Source organism: Ostrinia nubilalis, chromosome 21, assembly GCF_963855985.1.
Source record: "Ostrinia nubilalis chromosome 21, ilOstNubi1.1, whole genome shotgun sequence".
Lineage (NCBI taxonomy): Eukaryota > Metazoa > Arthropoda > Insecta > Lepidoptera > Crambidae > Ostrinia > Ostrinia nubilalis.
The window spans coordinates 7322094-7330325 of record NC_087108.1 but is presented as its reverse complement, the minus strand read 5'-3'; the positions used below and the strand labels follow the sequence as shown (position 1 = coordinate 7330325).

General features: G+C 34.4%; 1 protein-coding gene across 2 annotated transcripts in view; it reads left to right on the top strand.

Moving 5' to 3' along the window:
* The first annotated feature begins 1119 nt into the window (after positions 1–1119).
* The window catches only part of LOC135082224 (uncharacterized), a 78411-nt gene continuing 71298 nt past the window's right edge, over positions 1120–8232 (top strand). For both annotated transcript variants that reach the window (XM_063976991.1, XM_063976990.1), the window contains exon 1: positions 1120–1332. The gene's annotated coding sequence lies outside the window, so the exon portion shown is untranslated. The remainder of the gene's footprint in view (positions 1333–8232) is intronic.

Here is an 8232-nt window from a genome sequence, read left to right as displayed (position 1 = left end):
ACTTTATCAGAGCAATGCGAGAGGCATTCCGTCTAATTCATAAGTCACAGTCATTATTACCCATAGAGCTTACCATATTAACTAATGATAGAGTGGGTAAGTACTTTGATTTACCTTCTATTACATATTCAAATAAAGTAAAAGTAGTTCCTATATTAGGCTTTGCCTATATTTGAGATAATATATTCTTTGATATGTATGTTATACCTTGGGAATTAAATATGAAAGTAATATTGGACATTGTGTGCATACCAAAATATTGGAGCGAAAACCAATAATAATGAAACCTTACTACAAATGTAGAGAAACTATCTGTAATATTATTTTTATCTTTATAAAATGTCAATAGGAATTTTAGAACAAATGTTATTGTTTTTCGTGACTGACTTTCAATTCAACTTGAAAATGATTTGAAAGGACCGTTCGTAAATTCTAGAATATCTTCAGCTACTCGTATAAGTTGAAGTACAGAATAAGTACTAACACTTGTTGAAGTAAACAGTGTTGATGACCACCCACGCTAACTAATTTTCTCGTAGAAACTGTATCGGATGAGAGTGAAAGCTTTGTACCTTGCAAGTTAGAACCATGTAGACTCTATCACTGATTAAGTGGCCAGTAAAGACTCAAACTATCTGTAATAAAATGGATTTACCTACCTACACTTGATTTAAGATCGTCGTAACATTACTGAGTAGGTTGTAGCGAGTGAATCAATCACTCGTATCAATGTACGTTGTAAATTGAACTAATTACTGTTAATTTGTTGTTGACGGGGTATGTTCCAATTCTAGAGTTGGTAACACGATAAAAGTTTGTATTTATTTATTTATATTTGTTACACTTAAAAAGCTTAGATTTTTCAAAATAGATCAGAGTTCGGGCTTATGCGATTAATAATCTCAGCATCATTGCAGTGAGGCAAATAATTTTTAGGTAGGTGTAATTGTTTTGAAAAATGTAGAGTTCTGAGTGCACACACATAATAAATATCGTAAAACATTCGCGTTCTTTCACCAACGCCGAAGAGTTTTCAAGCGCAAGAAAAGTCCGTCGTTGCGCACGCTCTACCACGCGTGGCCAGCTCATCTCGCGTGCGTCCCGCCAGAAAGAACAGTTGACCACGGTCCGGCGAAACCACAGCACGCATCCCTCACCGCCCTAGGCAAGACAATAAAAAAAGAAAAATAAATTCGCGCGTGAATCCCGAAGTGATGTGCAGTGTTGATAAATCGTGACTCGATTCTGGATTTGTTCAACCGTTTTTTGTTTATCTGATTTACAACTTTATTCGGATTTCGCATTGCTGGCTCACTTACGGATTTTATTATGGTAAGTGAAATTAAAAATTTCTACGCTTATTATTTTTAAGACGCCGAAAAGTCGAACGCGGTAATTAGACTGAGTTTTCAGTCGCGCTAAATGTAAAAGGACAATGATGAAACTTTTCTACAGAACTATTATTAAAGTAATCCAATTTGCAACGTATAGTTAATTAATTCTATCGCTTTATTAAGGCTTTAATTATTTACATTAAGATATTTACTATCCACATCCTTACATAATGTCTCATTCATAATTAGTAAAGTATAGAAATTCAACACATTCGGAGGGACATAATTTTTGCAACTGGGTAATATGAGACATATTAATGGCTTGTTTAGATATTATGTGTTAAACGAAATGTTTATATGAATCTTTAATGATTTAGATTCATACGGAACCATACCGCCGGTTTTATGTAACTACGGAAAGAAGTCTAGTAGACCATTATGCGATGATGGTTACAGTGACAGAAACACTGAAGCTTACTTATATGTATTTAGTTCAGGCATTCTAGATCATGATTTGAAGGATTCTTTAAGGTTCGCAAGTTAATCATCACAAAATTTTAAAAAAGAAATTGTTTGTTTTTAATAGAAACCTAAGGGCTTTTACACACCTCGACTACCGTTTCTAAAGCTATCCGGTTGCTACATTGAGGCGATATAAAGTCGTTATTATCTTTACACACTCGTTCTACTTTAACATCGGTACAAATTGAGTCTTGATACAGTTTCTAACTTCTTATGGTAGTTCTGATAGTAGTCTCGATTGAGTTTCGATGCAAGTACGTTGTAGGTACTTAACGATGGAAAAGTAATACATATGTACTCAAAAATTATAAGGTTTGGTTAGATTATTTGATCTACATTCTCTAGCGGTTTAATTGAAACAGTTTTGATCACTCTCGCTGTTGCTGTATCATTATTTCTAAGAAATATATTTTGAAATAGCGTGAATGTATCGATAAATATGCGAGTATGTAGAGATATAAACGCCGATTCGATGCAATTATTGTGTTTTTATGGATTTTTAAGAGCGATTACATCTCTATTTCGGCAGAGAATTCTGAGCGGTTAAAGACATCTCTTTTCAAAACCATCGACTAGAAATTGGTAGTATTTTGGTAGGTAAATGCCATTTAAAAACTGTAGGCCTAGGATGCGCACCATTTTATCGATTTTACGCGATAAACCCATACATTTGTCGTCTAAAATCATCAATAAAATTTTATCACGGCGTGTATCCTAGCCCGGCTGGTATCAAACTCCTTGACTAGGTATGACACAGTAAGTACGTTCTTATTACATTTACATAAAATATGTGTGTAATAAAAACGGAACTCTACTAAACTACAAAACAAAACAATTACTAATTGTACAATTGATTTTAAACGATAATGTCTAGGTTAATTGTAAATAAGTATTGTACGGTACTCATTCGTAAAATTACCCTTCCGTAGTGAAATGGGTCATAAACTAAAGGAAATTAGTGGAAATGTACTTTCATTGCTTAAAAAGCAGAACACTTTAAAACCTTCAAATAGCCGTTAGAAGAAAAAAAAACCTGCACTACATATTTTCGTTGTCTTCAAATTGGTAAAATGAGATTGATTTTTGCATAAATTAGTAATCTCAATTTACTTGTTTTAATATCTTTTACCGGTTTTTTTTATAGGTAACCTAGATCTAGTTGTTTTAGTAAGCAAAAACTAAAAGCAGAGTCGAAATATCAACAACCATTTTTAGTTAAGTATTAATCAAATGTGGATATCAAAGGAATATTATAGGGATTTAAAGTTAGTGAGCAAGAACATCTTTATTTGGTTTTAGATTATAATACAATTCCTAGCTCATGAATACTACTTTCCCGGCTAAAATTTTGCCCTAAGTATCTGCAAAATTTTAGCGTGGTTTCAGGGGTAGACTTATGCCCGTTTTCATAATTTTTAAGTGACCCCTATGAAAACAAAATTCCTGTTATGTGTTACCATAGGGGGTCACTTAATTAGGGATTGATGGTGAAAACGGGCATTAATTACTTATTTACGTCATAACTAAATTAGACTTTTATTTCAAAAAGAACTCATCACCTTTATTGTTTATTTACAAGCAACCAATTTGCAAAGTAAATTAAGACATCCGTATAGCTAAACTGGTTTTTGAAAGGAGTGTGACGTTTATGCGCAATAAAAATGCGCCTATTTAACCATGAATACTAATTTTACGGATCTATTTTATTAAACTAAAAGTTGTCAATTAGTTATTTTTATGAAGATCATTTTATGAACTAGAATGCAAAGACTTTAGCTATCTAAATATAATTAGGCAATATTTAATATCGCACCTCTCAGTTTTATTGCGATGAATGTGCTGACGTCCTAATGAATGACCGTTGCATAATCATCACTGTAATAATTCTAGCGCTTAAATCAGTCAGTGCCTGAGGTATGGGAGCGGTACGGGAGGGTGTGAGACGTCAAACGTCAACGAGACTTCAGATAAGCTTCAGATTTTTATAGATGAACTACACTGAAATGTCCCACCGACGACATTGACAGAAGGGCGCCACCTTCGTGCAACTATATGGTTTCCACCGTGGCAAAAGTCGGAACTAGCGATCCGCTATTGACGGTGGCCCCCCTGTCAGTGTCAAATAAAGGACAGTTCAGTGTAGTTCATCTATGTGCTCTGTCACGTCATAATATGTCAATGTCCCCCCTCCCGTCACGGTAATACTATCTATACAGTATTCCAATCCGGCCATATTTTTGAAAAAAATGTCAACAGCCCCGCGGTACGTCACGGTATGACAACATGCGATAGGGCTGCTTACCTACAGTACCCATTCTAATAAAATTACATCTGTACTTAGAATTTCTATCTAGTTTTGTGATTGTAATTTTTTTTTATTTAGACAAACAAAATACTTTGTGAATGGAATAGGATAAAAATGCGTGTTGTTTTGTGATTTGTAGATTTAATTTAAAAAAATATACTAAAATAATTTTGAATCTACTAATCATAATGAGTACTTAATGACCTGTTACTTTAATTTCAGGCGGGCGAAATCGTTGGCAAAAGCTGGTTTTATACAATATATAATTTTCATTTCAAATCAAACTGACTGAAAATGACAATTTCTGACAGTTAATGACTAGTTTTTGACAAAGATCGTAAATGACGGTCAGCCAAATTCAATCAACTTAGTCATTTTCAACACTAGGCCATCGACGTCCGTTCGGCACATTCGAGACACCCCTAACTTTTGGATTTCGACCACGTCCCGAGAATTGAAATTCGAAGGAAAGCTCGCGTTTCATCCGTTTATATGAAGTTACAATACTGTATGATCTAATTACCGTGCTCCCGTGCTGCTCTCATACCTCAGGCACTGATTAAGTGCTAGACCTTATGATATTTACGCATTTAGATTACCTTTCAACATGTAATTTTTTACTAATAATTATTAGTAGTTACTGATAGTATATAACTGTCAATTATAGTTGTTTGTGTATGTAATAACTAGTAATTAATGTCAAAATAGGTATTGGTAACTACTCAAGTCTTCCGTCCTTCGATTTTAATTACAATTTTCTGTTTTGTTTGTTTTGTTGATTGGCTAAATTATTAATTTCAGTTTTTTTAATAAGTACACGTTATTATATTGAGGTATATTACTTACATGTAGTTTTTCTCTGATGCAATGTTTATATTATAGTCCTATTATACTCATACTACTTACAGTTTTCTTCCAAATGCCAATGTATCTCTGCGTGCCAGTAGTATTACTATAATAATTTAAAGATTTCACATGATTACTGAAGATTATCATGACTAGAAAAATACGCAAAGCACAAAGATAAATACATATTGTAAAATTTATGAAATGAACAAACCATAAAGAATTCTTTATCACACATCGTCAGCTTTTATGCAGCATATAAAGTTTCTATTGCAAAATATATGTAATTTATTTATCTCTATAATAGGACTTAACACATCTTATGGCATCGTAAATATTATAGATTTGTCGGCATCGCGTCAAAAACGAGGAAAAATTTCTCCATTCTAGCTGATTAGTATGAATTAATTATGTTATTGACAAAATACTTGTTTCCAGTTTTCGTGTGATTCATTTGATGATGTAGCTATTGATAACTTATTTATTGGATAAAAAGGTACACTTTTAATAGAAGTTTCTGTGATATTAATATAACGGTAACAATCGACCGATTTAATGACAAGAGAAAAAATGTGCTAATGTATTTTATTGAAGCGATTTTGAAATCTAGGTTTTAAAGCATTTCATATTTATGCTTCAAGAATTAGGAATTTATTAAAGTTATAAATGTTTAATATAATTTATTAAACTTGAAATTTTTAATAGCAGCATTAACTACAAGTTTTTAGTGTCGATATTAATAGGGATGTTTCCTGGGTCAAAAAAAAATACTCTACACGTATTTTTCACTTTTTCAAACTAATGAAAATTTAAAGAGATAAAGCGCACCAAAGTTCATAAGAAGAGGCCCGTGACGTCAATGCTTGCATAAAAGTGCCGCACGTTGTGACGTCGTGCGGAACTTCAACGCACCATAACTATGTAATTATTTGTTAGATTGACAAATAAAAATATATGTGTCCAATATTTTTTGATATTAAACATGACGGACTAAAAAAATTTTTTTAGGAAACTAGCCTATTGTAAACTGAGGCAAATGCCAGTTTATATTAATATGGTTACAGTCGTGTATTACATGGTTACATAGAAGAAGTTAGACTGTTTGTTATGAGCAGGCCTCCCACTCGGTGAACTGACGATCTAGTGAAGATCGCGGGAAGCACCTGGACACGGGCAGCGCAGGACCAATCATTGCGGAAATCCTTAGGGGAAGCCTTTGTCCAGAAGTTGACGTCCACTAGTTAACGAACAAACCAAACCTTCTTCTAATCATGCGGACCGCGACAGCCCTGGGTCTGTAGAGCAACTCTAACCATAATTAGCAGACCAATTTATTTATAAATTTGACAGTTCTTCATAATTAACTTTAAACAAAAAATTATGTGACCATACAGCGTTTGAGAGCATTTAATTTATGTATGAATGTTGATGGCGCATCAACTCGCAACGGCGAGCGTGCAATTCCGAAAGTTACCCGCTCACTTGCAGGAGAAATGCGCGTACCTACATAATTGTTTTTATTACAAAAACGAGTTACGCCTATCAAGTTTGAACGATAACATCAAAGGAGCGAGAGGTAATGGTAACAAAAGTAAACTTAGGCGTCTGCAGCGTTTTGTTTCGAGACCAAACTCAGTTTATTGCTTGAAACTACAGAGATACCATCAAGATAGAGTTGCAAGTTTATGCGGTCTTATCTGGTAGAGATGTTTTTCAGATTAGGTAGGTACTTATTTTCCCATCTTCAAATTGAAACTCATTTTCCATTTTCCACTTAATTTCCACTCAGTTTCATGTCCGTTATCTATTTTAAAAAGAATTTTAGAGATACTTTACGCATGTTTTATCGAGTGTTATGTGACTTTTCAGGTTTACACAATTATTTCTTTACCTGTAAAAAGTATTGCTAAATATGTTGCTAAACGCAAAATAAGTAAACGATTGAATATTCGGCGATGTTCTCTTCAAATGTTCACTGAACCGCAAGGAAGGTTTCCATGGAGATAAATAATTAAAAAATTGCCCGGAAAATTGTAAAGTTCATACGGGTACAGCCGCGGGAAAGACAGCTAATAACAGTTTTTTTTATCGTTATAGACGAGGAAGCTGAATATATTGAACTTTGTCAATAATATCAGAACATCAAGAAATGCCTGGGAAATAATTTGTGAAATTCGGAGCTTTCACAGTAGCTGCGTAGTGTAGTTACAACGAAAGCTACGAAATTTCAAAAATGTTGTGTTTTACACGACTTCACGGTTTTTATTGGTGCTAACATATATCTTTATAACAATTATAACTTGTTCTGTTATTTACCTTCCTAGAACATCCATTACGGGACAATTCGCACCTCGCGTTCCCACCGCTGCAACTCCTGTGTAGCCAGGATCTACAGCTTGACCGCCATTAAAACCCAAACATTGAAGGTCCAGTTTGATCCAGGGGGAAAGTTAAACTGTCGTTAGACCTGCAAGGAAAACAATCAGAAGAACATAGAAGTTTGAAGTTAAGATTGGACTCTCCATCGTTCCAACATCGCTAGTACCTAGTCACCCAAACATCGAAATACCGTTATTGCACTGGCACTCGCGTCAATTGAACTGTCAATTCAAAGCTTTCAATACTTACATGCAGTATGGTTTACGAGTCATCATTGGCACCACATTTTGCACAATTTTCATTAGTGCAGCAGTTAATTTGTACCCTATTACTTTGAGATAGAGTTAATTCTATGTGTGAGCTGAAAATGAGTAGCATATTTCTGTGAATCACGCCCGGACTGTGGTATACTTTTGCGCAGTTAAGTTGACGATTGTGTCTTATGTTAAGGCAGTAAAAGTCAATTTGAAGTAGAAGTTCACATACTCTCACTGTCAAACGTAACGATAGATTAATTTCGGACAGATTATTGAAGCCATAATTGACTGATTTAAGTATAGGATGACACCTTGTGCATACTTAACTGAGGATTTTGGATGACAATTTGGACACTCCGCAGGCCTTCAGTCGGCCTAAAGTTTGGTCGGGCTGTTAATCAGTATGAACATGTAAGGAGGTGCACAGATTTGGTATCGGCCGATTTCTCAATCCTCAAACATATTCGAAGCCGATCTAACTATCGGCCGACTAAAGTGTATATTCTGCGGGGTGTCTTATGTATAAAAGTTAATCTACTGTAGTATGTTTGAATGTACAAATAATCTTGGTAGGTACTCATTAATGGAT